We start from the raw sequence: 18054 nt of genomic DNA on the forward strand, positions 1-18054 counted from the left end.
TCTGGACAGTCTGCTGCAGGAGTAGCAATGTTTTATCTGCCTCCTGAACGCTGACAGATTGATAGACACTGCGGAAGTGTAGAAGAGCTGATAAGCACTGACATAAGTTTTACAGCTATGCGTCTGTTCATATAGGGCTGGACTCCTGTCGCTCATACCTTACCGTGCATTAGGAGACGAAAGGAGCGGAGGGGGGGAGGAGAAAGTGGGCAAACGGAGAACTGAGGCATGACCAAGCAGGAAAGCAGAGGTACAGAGTGAGTGATTGATAATAAGAATGGCGGTTTTTAAAGGAGGAAAAGGTTTCATGTAACCGAATCAGTGGCTGAGAGGAGTTCCTCTGCCTGGGCAAGGGGTAAATTGAAAAATAACACTTGGGTTCATTAGCAGAGTCACCAAGCTTCTGTTTCTGCTGACTCAGAGTGTATGCATTGGCCAAAGTGTGCTCAAGTGGGCAAGGTTAAAGAGGATCCAGCACATGTGAATACATCCCCAGTTTGTGCTGACTCCATACTCGCCGGTATCTAAACACATGCACTTTAATGAAGCCTCTCTACTGAGCGTACAATAAGCAGCCTCCCCTGCAACAATCTGCGCATTGACACAGCTTTGTAAACACTATTATGTTCACAGGAAACCAGGGTGATTCCCGTATGTAGTGAGGTGGTGGGGTGACGGCAAGCACGCTCTAATCCTCCGGCAAACACTCCCCTGAGCAACCACTTTGTCAAGAAGAAGACATGGGGAGTAATCGCTGCAGCTGTTTACAGTGTAGCCTTAGTGTTTAATTTAGTCAATGTTTGGCCTTTTTTTCCGTCACGGGCAATCATGCTACGAGAACCCGTGCTCTGATTTCATGCGACTCCACGAGTAGTTTTCCACACAAAGGCAGGACGCAGTCACAGGACTTGGTGACATTGCTAAGAAGGCTGGAGGTGTGCGGCTTGCTCCCTGCGGCTCTTTGCATAACGGACGAGGTACAGCGCATTGCAAAAAAGTATTCGCACCCCTTTTCGCATTTTGTTACAACCTCAAACTTTGTTCTATTAGGATTTCACGTGCATATAGCAATTAAAAAAAGCAGTGCACTTAAATAAAGTGGAAGGAAAAGTATGTATGGGTTTCTAAGGTTTTAAGAGCAGCAGGTTCTCAAAAACTAATTTACCTCAGAAATCACCCAGCTAGAGGGTTCGCTTTTGTGTAACTTAATCTCAATACAATGCCAATTGTTTGTAAAGGCCACAGAGGCTAAAGAACGTTAGTGAACAACCACTATCATCAACATCATCATCACCATCATCATAAAGGCCAAGAGACTAAGACAGGTCAGGAAGAAAGTTGTAGACAATATTTAAGCAGATTAAAGTTTTTCAAATCTCAAGATCTACTGTTCAATAGATCCGTCACCCAAAGATGGAGAGTGTGGCATACCTGCAAACATGCCAACATATGACTGTCAATCTAAACAGACAGGCTGGGGAAAACACAGCAAATAGGCCCTCAGTAACTCTGCAGAAGGTACAGAGAGTTGTAGCTCAGGTAAGATAATCTGTCGTAAGAACATTTTTCCATCAAGCACCCTAATTCAGCAAGGAGAAAGAAATAGGACGGCCTCTGCAGCTGTTTGTTGCAAGTCATGCAGGAGATTTAGGAAGGATGTGGAAGAAAGTGCTCTGATCAGATGAGACTAAAACTGATTTTTTTTTTGGCCCTCATGCGATGCGGTTAAAAACAAACACCACATATCCCCTGAGACGCACAGCCCCATTGTAAAACATATTGAACATCATGCTGTGGGAAAGCTTTTCTTCTCCAGGGACAAGAAAGCTACACAGATGTTGGCTAAATAGTAAATAATCCTAGTAGAAAAACAGTCATAGGTTTAAAAAGACTGGTGTGGAGGTTCACTTTCATGGATAAATATATATTGTCACTCCTATAGGATAGAATGGTTTAGCTTAAAGCATATTGCTAGAATGATCCGGACAGAGACTTGACCTAAATAAAAGACAAAACTTGAAAACTGATGTTCACTGATGCTTTCCATTCAACCTCTGCATGCTGCAAAGAATGGGCAGCAATGCCAGTCTCTAGATTTGCAGCAATAGCTACTTCTAAGGAGGATGCATATACATGAACACCACATTTTCTAGATTTATATTTATAAAAATGTTGAAGACCAACATACCATTTTCCTTTTCACTTCACAATTATCCACTTCTTTTTCTTCTTAGACGAAGTCTAAAGATGTCTTTCAATAAATTATGTTTTTTGAACATTGTAAGCTGCTTTTAAACCATTAGTATGTGCTTTCCTACTTGTGTCTTTGATTGTCAGTGACTGAATATCACATTGCTTAAACTATGTATAATTTCCCAGAAACATTCTGTTACCAGGAGCCTAATGGTTGACTGGCACTGTCTTTTATCACTTGCTGCAAATAAGCACATTCTTCTCCTGTGTTCCCTCTCCTCCTTTTTGCCTCTCGCACTCCCTTCTGCCAGAATACACTTTTTCCTTTTACGTTCAAGAGAGCTAAAGCTGCCTGTAAGTATTAGGAAGGGAGTGATTAGCTCTGCAGGGTACTTCTATGTGGGTTAACAGCTTAGATTCTCTTATTTACTGTAAATTACCCAGGAATGACCTGTGGAAGTATGCTTTTATCAGTAACACTTTGATGGTTGTACACTTCAGCACATTTCTGCCATGATTAAATTGAGGTACTACTTAGCAAGAATAAATAATGGTGCATACTTATATTTACTGCTTCAGCTGTGGAAAGACCATGTTTTTACATACTGTCATGCATAATTGCATTTTACACACGTTTTTTTTAAAATTATTATTATTATTCCCGGTAAGCTTGGCAGTGTGATTATACTTTTGATAAATATGCTTTCGTATAACTAGTCAAAGCTAAGGCAGTAGAAGTCAAGCATAGCGTAATATAATGTAATGCACTAAAATTAATCTACCTTGGAGCCCCATCAGCCTGATGAAGAGCCACTGCTGCTCCTTGTCGAAGGGGTCAGGTAATGTTGACTGGGCAGCTGATTTAGACACATCCTGGACATTTACTTTTGGGACAGAACCTCCACCTGCTATTAGTACTAAGCCTCTGTAAGTTGGGGACCATCTTGACATATCCCACAAGGAGACACCACCGAGTTCAGCATGTTTCAAACCTTAGAACCCGGTGAACAAACGGATTTCAAGAGTTACCACCACTACATCTCCATTTATGCTCAGCCTGACTCCTTTAATTTTGCAGTTTTTTTTTTGTTTTTTTTTTAAGACAACTGATGAAATAGTTAAAAGTTGTGGTCAAAATTTTCCGCAGCAAAATCAATTGTCGTCATTATATGATGGCAAGTCTAGACAAAATGAGTCATACATGAGTAATTCTTCCTTCTCAGGGTGACTCGCCCTGATGCAGGCGATGTCACATGTGTTGAGTGGGTTTTGGGTTGTATGAAATTCCTGTTATGAAAAAATTAAATACCAATATCCCAAAGCATCTGAGGATTTAAATGTAAGCGTCACCTGTGGGCCAACTGCTTTCACTTAAAACAGAAAGGGGAATTAAGGAATATGTCATAATTAATGTTAGGATCATAGCAACATGTATGAGATTTATTTGTTGTCATTTTTAGTCAAAGCTTTATTGAAAATAAGTGAATAAATGCAAAGCCTCCTTGTGTTTATTGGCATTCTGTACGTTTTGTAGAGTCTCAAATGCTGCTGATTAGTTGGGCTGTCTGCTCTCATACTGTTTGCAGTGAGGTGCTTGATAAAGATACTGCTTCTAGATTCAATACTGCAATTTCAAAATATCTCCAATAAGATGTGATTAGTGACACTCAATATAGTCTCCACACCAAGACATTTGCTGTTTTTCTTGTAAGCAAGGCAATCGTGTCTTTGCCTTCTTTATATCACTGCATGATAAAATACTTATAAGACACTCTACGCTTCCAATGCTAAATTTAAATCATAGTTTAATGTTTAGTTTCTGAATCAAGGAATGTTAAACCCCCTTAGAATCAGAAGAAAAATGCTGTTTCAGTTCACATTCTGCACGATTAGTATCAAAAACCTCACTGAAAATGGAAAAATGAAATCTAAATTATATACATGGACATAAAAAGATCTGTTCCTTTCTAGATGTTTCCATTCGATGAGCGCCAATACAAATATTATGCAGTGTTGTAACTTCTTGTTGTGAACTAAGTGATAGGGCAGGAGCTGTGTAAATCATTTTATACCAAATGTTTAAATCACTTTGTATACCATTAGAATTTAAGAAGATAAGGACGATTGAAGTCGTCCTTATCTTCAAAAATGATAATAATAATAATAATAATAAAAAAAAAAAACGTTCCAATGTCATTTTATAGGAATTATTAGTGTCTCCCATCAGTCTGAGAAAGATTGCGAAGCTGTTTGGACACAATCTAGAGTTCCTCCGTTTGGGGTGGAGATTATTTACAAATATAAAACATTTATGATATTTTCCCAGGAGATTGGACGTCCCAGTAAGTTCAACGAGAGGTCCGGGTCAGGTTGAGTAATGCTGAGAGAAACTGGAAAGCACCCAAGCGCTCCATCTCAGATGCTAGATATCTAAGTTAGTAAATGTAATGACAAAAGCATGAGAATTTGTGCTTGGTCGATTATTTTTTGTCGTGACACTATTTCTTAGGAAATACATTTGGAAAATCCGTTTGTGTATCCATAAGTAGTGCCAAATTATAAGAAAAATGCATTTAGCAGTCGTTTACATTGTTTTTAACATGACTCCTGTTGGGTTTCTGACATTGAGGGGGTTATGAGGAACTTTTACAGCTCTTGCTTATGACTGAGTAAAGAACAACCTCCTAGTAGCTCACGAATCTGTCGCAAAATTTGATTCACGTCTTGGGACACAACTTTCCCCTTTTTCATTCAGTGCGCATGGACAAGAAATTATCTATATATAGAAGGACAGCCTCCCTCCGGAGTGAAAGCACAGTCTTACTGCGCACAAAGCCGCCTTTGTGTGCATGCAGAACATCTGGGGACATCTGTCCAGAACAGATACCTTCTCCTCCTACTCCTTCTCCAAAATATCTGGAGTGCAAGCTTACAAACGTTGTTCCGTAGCATTTTGTAAGCGACTTTTTTAGTTTAAGCCTGATAAGTGGCCAATAGAGAAGACATCTGACAGCCTCTTGGACTTTATGGAGCACAGATGCATTCAGTCACCCCTAATAGAGACTGTATAAATCATAAGCCAATCAGTGTCACAGCTGTTAACCCAGGCCAGCTGTGTGGAGCGTGCCGCTCAGAGGCCGCGCGCGTCCGCCGGCCCTTCATCGCTCCTCCGCACTCCTCCTCAGTCCTTTATGCGGACATAAACAGAAAGTTTTAGACAGAGAAGGAGCTAAAGTTCAAGTGCTTTAGCAAGCAAGAACACAACTTTCTCTTTCCTTTTGCTGCACATAGTCACTTTTTCTTTCCCTCTTTACTTTATCCATGTTGGTCTTTTCCAGTAAGACCGTTTTTTTTTTCTTTTCTTTTTTTCTTGTGTACTCTGTAGTTCAAAGAGTTCACAAGCCCATGTGGTGAGGAAAGAAGACAAATTCAGAGAAGGAGTGAGAGAGAGGGAAATCTTGTGTCCTTTAACCTGACCAAAGGCGAGTCTTGTCAACATTGATCATATTCAGAATTGCTAAAAACGGCTCCGAAGGAACAACACTAAATGCTGTGTGAGCAAGTCACACAGAATGAATCAGATTAATTAAACTGAAACGCAGTTTACAGGGAGACAGAAAAAGAAATCCGTTCTGCGTTCAGTGAACGAGTCATGCAACATTCCCTGTTCTCTCTCTCAGTCTCCCAGTTTTACATGAGAAAATTTTAACCACACATTATGTGTAGGAACTCCGTGCATCTTATCCTTTAACCCACTGATGTACCTTTTGACCAAATTACTTAGGAAAAACTGCAATAAGATTTTGGGTTTTGCAATAATTTCTGCACATCTGTACCTGTAGGCACAGGTACAGATGTGCCTACAGGTACATCTGTAGGCACATCAGAAGTCATTAACAATTTCTCCCAAGAGAGGCATCTTGTCCACTGTTCTGTGTTTGTATAGAGGAAATCGAATTAATGGAAAAGGTAGGAAAATGTGTAGGTTTGATAACCCTGTTGTTGCACAACTTGGACTCACTTTACAAGTGCACCATAAATGTTTCCATCATGGTCTTATGTTAAAAGCAGGGTGCATATGGAGTCTTAAGGAATTGGATCAGGAGGTTTTCACCAAGAGAGAACAAATGGGCAGATTTCTTATAGAGCTGAGCTGTGTAGATTGATTATCTATTAGCAAAACCGATTGTTAATAATAAAATAAACCTGATATTTCTAGAGATAATGACTCATTCAAAATCATTTATAAATGACAGATGTTTCCACCTTCTGTACTTTATGGTACAGAAAACGACTAATATTTAAATGGTAGACATTAATAACTTGCTTCTGAATGTGTGAACTGTATCACTCTCAGACACTGAATTTTGCTGTCACTCGACAATTATTGATCTTTAACTGGTAAGATAACTGTTAACTGTTATCAGGTCATAGTTAAAGGACAAGAAAGAAATCTAGAACTGCTTTCATGACTTCGCCCCACTCTGCCACAGGACTGAGAATATAAGCTGAAAGGCTGTCCAGTCCCAAATGTCACACCTTTGACTAATGGTATTTACCGCAGAAGTTTTTAGAGCTTTTATCTCTCGCAGGACCATCTTCCAGGTGTGTTTGAAAACTCTTGGCTAAAGACGCTGTCCTTGCACACACACACACACACACACACACACACACGGCCTAATCTGTGTGTACCTTTCATTGTGGGCCAGTCACAACTATCCCATCCACCCGGCTGACGGCCACACAAGCGTTCCCGTAAGCACAAACACAAACACAGACCCGAGTACTTATCACGGTGCGCAGTGTCCGCGCGAACGCTGACCTGTGACCTCAGGCTCTGACCTTGGGTTAATTAGTATCCTGTGCAGGTGAGATAAATACAAATTGATTTCTCACCCAAAGTGTACCTGTAATAAGTGAGCTTATGCCAGATCCCATTCGACATTGTATATGGCCCTAGAGTTCAGTTAGCGCTACCATAAAAGCTCATGTTTAACGATGGAAGTAGCTGTTTGTTGGATTTTCACCCTGTTTTAATTTGACATCACTAGCTCAACTTTGATTAAATCGGTTGTATATTGGCATAGAAGTTTACTAGGAATGAATTTTGCTTCTTAGTTTTACATTACCACCCTTCTTACATGGAAGGTGAGCTTTCATCTGATGGATCTTTAACACATCAAAAAAACAAACAAAAAAAAAAAACTGTTTCATTCAGTTTACACCAGCAGTAAACAAACATACTTTTTAAATTATGCTTTAATTTTGGGGAAAACGTTATCCAAACAAATGTGGCATTATATAAAAAAATGAAATCGTGCCACTTGAATCATTAAATATAGAATGTGTCCTTGTAATGTCACATCTAGCTTAGAAGAATGTCGGAGGGAACTTGCGTTAATTTTGTTCTGAAACAAACCAAAGTTGTTTAAGGCTGTACAGCGTTCATTTCGAGAGACATCCACGTGGTCGTTGATCGTGACGCTATCGCTAACATAAGCAGATTGGTATCAACCATTAACAGCGGATAATCCAAACATTACTGGCAAGTAATCAAGATCTTCCTTTCAGAGGAATTCATGCGCAGCAGCTGCAGTCTGAAGCTCACATACCAGCTTCATTTCACTCATCCTCACATGAAATACAGTCAAGTTTAAGTCTTTAGGGCACCAGTCTGAAGTCAAGTCTGAATGAATTGTGGATTTTTAAGATTCCACTTGCGATTTGCTTTACCTTTTCACAAGTTTCAAAGCATAATTGACGTGACGCTCGAAGCGCACGAGGAGCACTGTAAGCCTCGCTCTCAGTGAACTCGCGCTGCAGGTATGTAACACCCTCAACTTCAAAGAGCTCTTAAACGCAACATGCTGCATTGTTGCATCACATTGCCTCTTGATTCATAAAGTGTCTGTGTAAACCTCACGGTGTGTTGTGCTAACCCCGCCTAAACGCACTTTGAAATGCTTTTGTCGCCAGTGAGTCAGCGGAGAGACTGATTTATAATCTGCGGCTGGATGTTGCAGAAACATGTTTACACTGCATTCAATAGGTGAGGCTAGGTGGAATTCCAGTGGAAATTAACCAGCAGAAAGCTGGAGGCAGGTCTAAAACTTAGCTCCCCGCCACCCTCCCCTCTCTCCTCCTCCTCCGAGGAAGGTTTTCCACTACGTTCCAGAGCACAAAAGTAAGCTCAAAATACACAAAGAATTTACACACAAATATTCACATGCAATCATAAGAATGCGGACCAATGAATCACAGCTCCAAACAGTCTAAAGGGCAAATAATACATTTATGAGCACCACTTTCCTTATGGTGTATTAGTCTGCAATCATTTCCCCTCTCTCCCCTCTCAGCGAGAGGTCCAGAGCTCAGTCATTATCACAGCTTGAACACATCCTGCTGTTTAGATCGTGCGTTTGAAGGGAGCATGTACAATTACCACTGAACATGTCATCATAACAGAATTATTCCCTCCCCTCCTCAGTTGCATGTTGGGAATCATCTGGCGTGAGCAGCTTGTTGTTGTTGTGTCGCTACGTTCGGCGTAATTGACAGGGGGGGAAAGTACAAGCATTTTACTGACTGCCGTTGCAGCTTTAATAACCACGTGCGCTTTTCTGAAGAAATAATCTGCTTTTAAAGAGCACCTTCCCCACCGAGCGGCCTTTGAGAGGCCTTGAGCAGCGCTCTTAAATCCTCAGAACTGTTTTGCTCGCAACTTTCCCTTTTCATGCGAGGGCGAGGACGTTACCCACGGCAGGTGAAGTTTTAACGCAGCAGTTGCTGAGCCTGTCCACCATGTGGGAGAGCAGCAGCGGCCAAAACATTGCCAAATGATTCCCAGCTGACGCTTCGTCCAGTCATTACGTCAAAACGATCGTGAAAATTAACGATTACTCAGGAAATGTGCTTTGTCCACCACTTAGCATTTGACCTCAGATCAAAAGTTGTGACTTCACTAAGAGGTTGTAGATGTAATTTCATTGGTACATTTATCTTTTATCTAAATCACAGTTTGTCACAGCAACCATTCGCGTTCCCAGAAAGTTGGACCCACACATAGTTGACATGTCTAAATTACAATCCGGGGCCTTTCGCTGAGTCACTATTAGTGGGGGTAAATGATGAAAGCTGTGTGTCAGGAAATGTGTCTGCTTCAGTATAACTTTACAGCAATAACATGTTTGGTTCCAGTTTGTTTTACTCTTATAATTCCAAAATAAGCTTTGGGTTCGTGCAGTGACACCTTTCAACTCATACGCATCTCGTTTGCACAAAAAAAAAAAAAAAAAAGCGACGGATCCCTTAAGATGAGTTAGACAATAAATTGTTGCGTGATTTCATTAAGAGCGTAATTCACTCACTAAAATCTCCATCATTTCCCCTGAGCTGGGAAACTAATAGAGTTAATTTGTCGAGTAACAGATGGAAACCACGTAAAACACAATATTGTACAAGTCATAAAAGTTGCAAAGAAAAATCATTTGTTCACATTTGCTTCGTTGGATCGCAGCCAGTCACAGGAGGGGAGGCGCTTATCAAACTTACAGCTGTAAACATGCCCAGGTGTGAAAAATAAACAATGTTTTCACAGGACATGTCGGTCTCTTAATTAGTGTCAAGAGAAACCTCATATTTTCATTTGCCTTACAGCAAGACAAGTCTTATCATACACATTTAATCTTTAATAACGGGCAGGAGTTAATTATGGTTGTGCAACAGAAAGCTGATAATATCAAAACCAAAGGTTTGGGTTAGCTTAGGATTTTTCTTTTTTTTTTTTTTCATTTTAAAGTTATAAACCATTTTAGATCATGTAGAAGCTTTTGAGAAAAGAAGCAGTTTGTAATCAACATGACAGATCCAACATTAGCTCCAAATTTATTATTGAAGAAATTGGATAAACGTGTACAGAAGAACACTGTGATACAATCTGTTTACAGCAGTGAACACATTGTCTTGTGTTTTAACTCCTTATCTTACATAGCGACTGTTTTTTATTTTTTTTATTTTTTTAAAGTTCATGTATTTTTGACCTGGAATAAGATTCTGACATTAGATACACACTTAGTCCACTGGTTTTGAAACAAATGAACAACAAAAATATGACAGAAACGGAAATAGCTGAACAAATACCAAAGGCCACCATTGGGGAGCAGCATACAAAGAGGAATAAAATATGCATAGCATCATCGCTTTCTCCTTAGAGGATAGCAGTGCACCTACGTTGAACCAGAATACTGCGGTCGTTTTGTTTTGAAACCCACCTGAAGCAATAAAGAACATGTTTTTTGCTGTCGTTTAAAACCACAAGGGACTGCAGAGATGAAGTCACAACAAAACCAGAAATATTTAGCTCACTGAGCAGCCGACATCGGGTGGAGCCAACCAGATTGGTATGTTGAGTCATTTGCAGTAATTTTCATAATTAGGGGAGACGAGATAAGCATCTCGCAGGTGACAAGTAGATAAATGCATTTTCTGTAACGTCTTAATGTTTTGACACTTAATTACAATCTCAACTGATATTTCAGAGGCTCATTCAACGGGCGCAGGGGCAGTATTGATGGCATGCACCTAATAACCCTTTCCCTTCTGACTGCACATCTGACAGGAATGGACTGGGAATTACCTTTGTTGTTTGTAATTTATTGTAAGGAGACAGAATGAAGAAATTGTAAACAAATTCCCTACGTTAAAAAAAGCCTTTGGACAAGGCAGTCAGTAACATGGTGTTGTTCTGAGTCAGCTCATACCTTCATTCCTTCCTACATGATGTTTGTCCTGAGGAGAACAGGATGGACTGTTTATCCCTGCAGGTGTGCTTTCAGCATGCTTGTCAGCGCAACGTACATCTGTGATGAATGCAAAACTAAAACCACAATCGACACAGAAGCAGAGGTGTGCGTCGTCAGCAGACTGACTGACGAGTCTGTATAATTTAGTCCTCTAATCATGTTCAAAAACTCAATAACATGAAAATTTAAAATAATTATAATACAACAAACGCAAAACACAGTTTTTGTGCGTGCTTACGCAAAAAAAAAAAAAAAAAAAATTCCCCAACTCAAAATCTTCTTTTTGAGCAAAGAGGTTTGTTTTTGGAACGTACGTGAGTGAAAAGAATCACTGAGGCCATGAAAAATGGCAGAGAGGTCAAATAAGTCAATATGTTGAAAACAATATCCACCTAATCTGACAGGCTGACCAAGAGGAGTGTTAATCAACAAAGCAGAGAAGAAGAAGTCCATGGTAGCCCTGGAAGAGGTGCAGCGATCCACAATTCAGGGAGCAGAAATCTGTCGACAGGACTGCTGAGTGGTAAACTTCCCAAATCTGGCCTTTGCAGGGGAGTAGCAAAGGCAAAACTATAAATCCTGAGACGATTAACTTTTAGTTTTCCATGAGCCATGTGGAACGCACCACGTGAAAGAAAGTGGTCTGGTCTGAGAAGAAGGATGGTAACTTTTTGTCTGTCTGTCTCAGGTGTGGCTAATAAAGGTTGGGGTGAGTGATGGTAAGGTTTAGACGGTGAAATGGAAATAATCAACAATGAGTCCAGGAACTTTTTTTTCCAGACCAGTGCTAAAGTTTAGCCCATGTTGTCCATCCTGTCAGTCTGATAAACAGGAACTGCATGCAAAATGGAGTGAACTCAATGTGGAACAGAAGACCCGTAATTCTTGGCTACTGCATATCAGCTATCAGTTCAGACCTTTCAGCTAAACCAAAGATCAAATGATCATGCCACTGTTGACAACTGGAAGAAATTAACAATGTTGTTGTGCTTTGACAATGTTCTCATCTTGTAACATGATGTTAAACTTTGTTTCTACCTTTTCAGCAATTGTTAACTCGTGTTTAAGACCACAGAGTTAAATGGCTACTATAACGTCTGGTATTTCCATGCTGGAAGTAGCATTTGCATTCATGCATTTTCATTGAGCTGAGGATAATGGTGCAGGGTGGTTTGGCGAGAGGCACTGCAACAGCCAAATTCCCATGGATTGAATGACTCACTTGCTTTACTGCGGGGATTGTGCATAAAAACGCTATATTAGACCAGTGTGAGACTTTTTTTTTTTTTTAATCTTATTTGGCTCTACGCTCGACTATTCCAGGATCAAACTTCTTAAGCAGGTGTTCAAAATAACTGCAAGCGACTGATTACTATCTCTGGTATTTTGATGGTATGCTGCAGTATCAAAATAAACTAAATCCACTTCTGTTGGAAAAATACCATTGTGGGCATAACACAAAGGCTCAGAGAATCCTATTTTGAACAATCTTCCTGGTTACTCTGCTATTTATTCAGTAATAGCTCGCTACCACAAAACTTGTGGTGCTTGTTTTTTTTTTAATTTTTAATTTTTTACTATTTTTATGGACTTCCTTTGGGTTTTTATGTTATTGTACATTTAGTTCACAATGAGCTGCTCAAGTCATTGGGAAAAATAATCTCTCATGTTGAACATTTGAACATGAGATGGTTTCTTTGCACATTTGTCACAGAAATCTCTATTGCATAGCATTGATAACTGCACACACATTTTATGGCCTTCCAAGGTTAAAAACCTGTTTTTTTAATGGGATTTTTAATCATTTTACATGCAAAAGGAATAGAAAAGTAGCCCCAGCTCAAGTTTATTAAAAAAATAATTGTCAAGCATGTGCTAATCTACATGAAAGTGAAGTAAAAAAAAACATACTCTGACCTTCACAAGGTGAGGATCACATAAAAGAAAGTGCCTGGGGTATTTTAAGGTGTGCAGAGTGTTGCTCAAGACAACTTCAATGAAGCACATACCTGCTGAGGGAGGAAACTATAGAAACATGATCGGCACTCTCACCTCTTCTGACGCCAAGAAAGTATAAGATGGATGAACCAACGCATAGAAGAAAACACACAGCCTGCAAAGTCTCCAGACACAACTTGGTCAAAGCCGAGACCTAAGAACATGTAGCAGGACTTTGATAAGGACTGATATTCACAAATACTCTCTACCCAACCTTATTGGATGAAGAGCATTCAAAAATATCACACCCTAACCGCCAATTCATAAAAACACATCAGAAGTTCTATTTCTAGCTTGGAAAAATGTGCAAAAGGGACTATTTTTGTTTTTTTGTTTTTTTTGCAAAAAAAAACAATATAAAGTAGAGGATCACAATAAAATGTGTTACTCATGTATACATTTACCCAGAAACTATAGACACGTCATTGCAAGAAAGTCATTTTCAAAGTTTTTGTGTTGTGTTCCCTCACTAGCATCAACTCTTTGGGACTAAATTCAGAACAGCAGAGGCCTGATTTGTCGTTCTGGCAACCCTTCAAAAACGATGTTTAACATTGACACAGGCTCACTTGCACATCTCGTTTCATCTCTGTCACTGGCCAATCCTTCTAAAGATGTGGCAGATGTTAATCTACAGAAAATAATGGCGAAAAGGGAATAACTGTGTACAGTTTGCACACGGACTGTGATTGAAACCAGAGAACCTTGCGCGGAGTGAGAGTGTGTGTTTGTATTCTCTTTCGCGAGGCTAAGCTAAATTGGCCCGGCTTTGTTAGGAGGGCTTGTTTCGCTCTGACTGAATCCACAGACTGGTAGTGAAACCCAACACTCACTGTTGGGGGGGGGGGGGGGAGGCTTTTCCCAAAACTCTGGCTTGATTTCTTTACGAGGTGCAGTGTCACACTAGGTGGGCCGGCACGCTGGGGAGTCTGCAGAACCTGACACTGAACACGCCAGGACGAACCCACTGCACTTAAAATTTACCCAACGAAATGAAGACGCTGTGTTTTCTCAGCGCAGGATGCCCTGGGTTTTAATACAGCGGATGTAAATCAAAGGCGGAGGAAGGAGGCGAGGAGGGAGAGCGGAGCGGACGAGACGAGATGACCTCTGTTCACGGGGGAGGGTTATTTATGTGAACGAGGTGAGGGATCAGGCCGAGGTTATGAGAGGCTGATTTCTGCCGTTGACAAGAAACTTTGACATTTTCCTTAAAACTTGACTTTGCTAATGACTAAGAGATATATTTCAGAGTGCCGAGTCTTCCCAGGAGAATTTCTGAGCTGTGTTGATGAGGTGCTGAACTCAGTGTTGATGTGGGAAACACATTTTCATTGTTGCAACAGGAATAAAACATTAGTTTGGACATGGTTTGGACCTTGCATTTCCTGTGAGGAGCTAAAGCCCAAAAGACGTATTTCACTCATCAAAAGTGTCTTATTAGCCTTGACATTGTCTTCTTTGGAGGGTTCTGTTGATTTGGTTTCTGTATTTTTGTGAAAGTGAGGCAACAAATGCTATTTTCCTGCTCTTTTGTGATGCCTGAATGTCTTTTTAGATACCTGAACAACCTTAGCTGAAGCTCCTCTCTGAGCTTCCCCTGAATGATAGTCTAGTGGAAACATTTCTTGGAACCACAGTCTTGTTGTCTTGGTCATGATCTATATCTCATGATAACAGATCAGGGCTGACACATTTAGAAACTAGAAAATCATCCTTCACTTGTGAGAGACTCCTGCTCTATCTTACCAACACTAATGAGCAAAGCTCCAAAATACTTGAACACCACTAAGGATGAAAAGATGCAGTTCACCTTTCTCAAGCTGGGAACCTTGGCCTCACATTTAAAGGAGCTGCACCTTCTTGTACTAATTCGGTTTACACCTGGCTGTAAACTGCTCTAATGCATGCTAAAGGTCTTGGCTGGAAGATACTATAAGGATAACATCAAATGTCAAAGACAAAAGGAAAAAAAAATCATGAGGGTCCGTAACTTGACGTCCTACTTTTCTCATCTACACCTTGACACGCTGTCCACAAATGCGATGTTCAGAGTAAGTGATAAGCAGGAACTTCAACAGAAACCAAACTATGCATGCCAACTCCTCCTGGTTGTACTAGGACTGGAATAGCACATGAAAGTAAACCCAGCGCCATGTACGCCAACAGCAACCCCCCACGTGCCTCAAGGAACGCTGACCCAAAACGTATGCGGAGTGGACAATAAAACTCTCGTGACTCTCTCAACGACGCCACGGGTCTGTGGAGCCGATCCATCGTTCCGAAGCCAGGACAGAAGCCACACTGCTCCTTCAACCAAGGTTGGAGAAATCAGATGAAGCCTCAGATCCAACTCCCTAACGTAAACTTTCCCAGGAAGGTTGACAAGTCCCATAAAAGTTATAACACACTCTCGAGACCTATTTGTTTTTTAAAAAGTGGATCATCACTCCATCTGCCACTCCGCAGGAATTGTCCCAGTCCTCCATTACTTTGGGGTCATCAAAGGGTTTGCTAGAACTTCATGAAAAGGAGCAAAAGTCGTTTTAAAATTCATAAGATGCTCGAGTTTTTGGGGGATTTTTTGTATTTAGTTGCAGTCCTTCTGGCTGTTCGTTTACTTTCTGCTTCTCTAGGAGTCTCCAAAAGAGAACGAAGTCCTGAAGGTCTCCAATTTGTGAGTCTACTTTGTGGACATTGTCCTCATTTTGACTCATAAGTGGACCTTTATTGATTACATCCAACACCCAATTCAAAATATCCTAGCCCAGCGTTAACTTCAGCTGTCAGTAGTTATTGGCAATATTGTCCAATCCCAGATAATTCAGTCTAAACTATCTGACTGTGGTGGTGTACTGAACTGTAAAACACTGAACTTTCCTGTCCATTTTACATGATGTGTCACAAATAATAAATTCCTCACTTGATGATGGACTGATTTGAGTGAACTAACACTGCGGTGGTGTTAAAAACTCTGAAACAATCCTTTAAATTTACGTGTAAGTGGAGGACACATACTTTCTTGGGAAACTGCTGAAATTTATCTAGATGAAAGGAATAAGTTCATGTTGTACATGTCTTTAGGAGGATAATTTGCTACCCAAAATTGCACAGTGACAAGAGTTTAGAGTAGGACATCTACATTTGTTTGTATTTATTTAGTTAGAAACATTACAATTTTGACAATATTTCACTTTTCTTTTTCGAAACCCCCCTTTCTCACACTTCCTTTCGACCATGTCCTCATCTCACATCTTACTTAACGTCGTCTGTGTCACAGCTGGCTCTTGAATCTCACTTGCATAAAAAGAATCACTGCAATCAGTAAAACAACCCATCTAACCCTCATTTTTTCCTCTTCATATCCTATAAAACAACTATTTATCCTCAGTCTCATCTGGCTGCCAGACATGAAACGGTATATGAACTCACGTTCCCTCTCACCCTTCATCAGCTTGCTCCCCCAGGCAGCGGCCATAAATCTCAGCAAGCTACTAACTGCCTTATCTGCTGTGTGTACTGGTTGCCTCTGGTTTGCACAGGCAGAGTTTTAATGAGGACACAGACACTCTTTTCCTGCTCTGTGGGGTCAGTCTGCAGACTTTTAAGACTTAATACTGCACTTAATAAACCTCAGAGAGCCTTGTGATCATTTTTCTGGGCACCAGAGTCGATGGTAACCGACTTATGTTCTCGTGAGTCAGAAAAATCAGTAAAAGTGACGCTACAATTGTAACTGAACTGTATCAAGGGAAAAGCAATTTCCAGTATGTCAGGCCCGTGTGCCAGGGTTGCGCACTCCAACATTGTGTAAGGAGAAATGAATTTTGTGGTTTTTCAGACCCATTAACTGGCATTAAGACCTTTTTTTTTCCCACCACTGCCTATTGAGGAAGGAATAGGTCGCCGCATGAAACTCACTTCTTCAGATTCATGCTGAAGAAGTGAGAAATATCATGATTCAAGCTATGGTTTTATAAAAGCTTGTTATTACAAATGACATCAACCGCTGAATAGATTAGGAAACTTCTTGCCATGTTGTTGCCACTGGGAGGAAGTGACTAAAATTGGAAATTATTCCCATCTGCCGCAGTGCAACTTCCACCCTCTCGCCCTGCTAACCACACACAATTTGACGTTATTACTGAATTGGAGCCACTTGTTTTTCCAATTTTCTGGACTGAACTGAGTTGTTCACATCTTGACATCATAAGAAACCCTATATGATAATGTTTGTATAATGTAAATACTTTCATTTGGTAGACTGGTTAAATATGCATCGGACAATGTTTTTTGTAAAGGCTTTATTCTTCAATGACTTCAATCCATTTCTCACCACTCTGGACATTTCAAGGGAAATCAGGTCTTTCCAAACATGAAGAGATTTAAACAAAAATATTATACACCCCGTATTTAGGAGGGTTAGTTTGCAGCCTCAGCAGCAAATAGGTAAAATCTATTAATACATGAATTCTCTTCTTGAAAAGCTTATGACTGCCCACCTTATATACCGTAACAAATTTTCCACAGGTAAGTGAATCTGCAAATATCAAACCGTAAATAGTTTTTCTGCGTCCTCTGCTTGAATTGCCTCACAATCTTATCTAAACCCTTCAGATCTTGTTTCACTGAATGCTTTCTGCTCAACTTTAAGAAACTAACAGTGGAAATCATCACAGTAGTGCCTTTCAAATCTCAAATTGTTCCTGCTTTTAACTTTCAGATTGTTACCGTCTTAATGTTTATTTTTGTTGTCTGTCTTGTCCACTGTTGACGTGTGCTGCTGCCTTTCTTGGCCAGGTTATCCCTCAAACTTCGATGGGTTTTTGCATCTGGCCACATAAAGGTTTAATAAGAAAAACAAAAAAAAGTACGCTGAGCCAGACCAGAACTTGTCGCTGCGACGGTTGTTAGTGCTCCCTCCCCTTCATGTGGCTTCCCTGGATCCAATCTCTCACCCTGCCTTCTCAGGGCGAGAACCTTGGAACGTCACATAAAGCTCTGCCTCTGCTCTGCCCTGTCCTCCTACGTTGTTCTGTCAGCTGGAGCCTCTGCCTCCCTC

The sequence above is a fragment of the Poecilia formosa genome, unplaced genomic scaffold (genome assembly GCF_000485575.1).
Source record: "Poecilia formosa unplaced genomic scaffold, Poecilia_formosa-5.1.2 Scaffold122, whole genome shotgun sequence".
Taxonomy (NCBI): Eukaryota; Metazoa; Chordata; class Actinopteri; order Cyprinodontiformes; family Poeciliidae; genus Poecilia; species Poecilia formosa.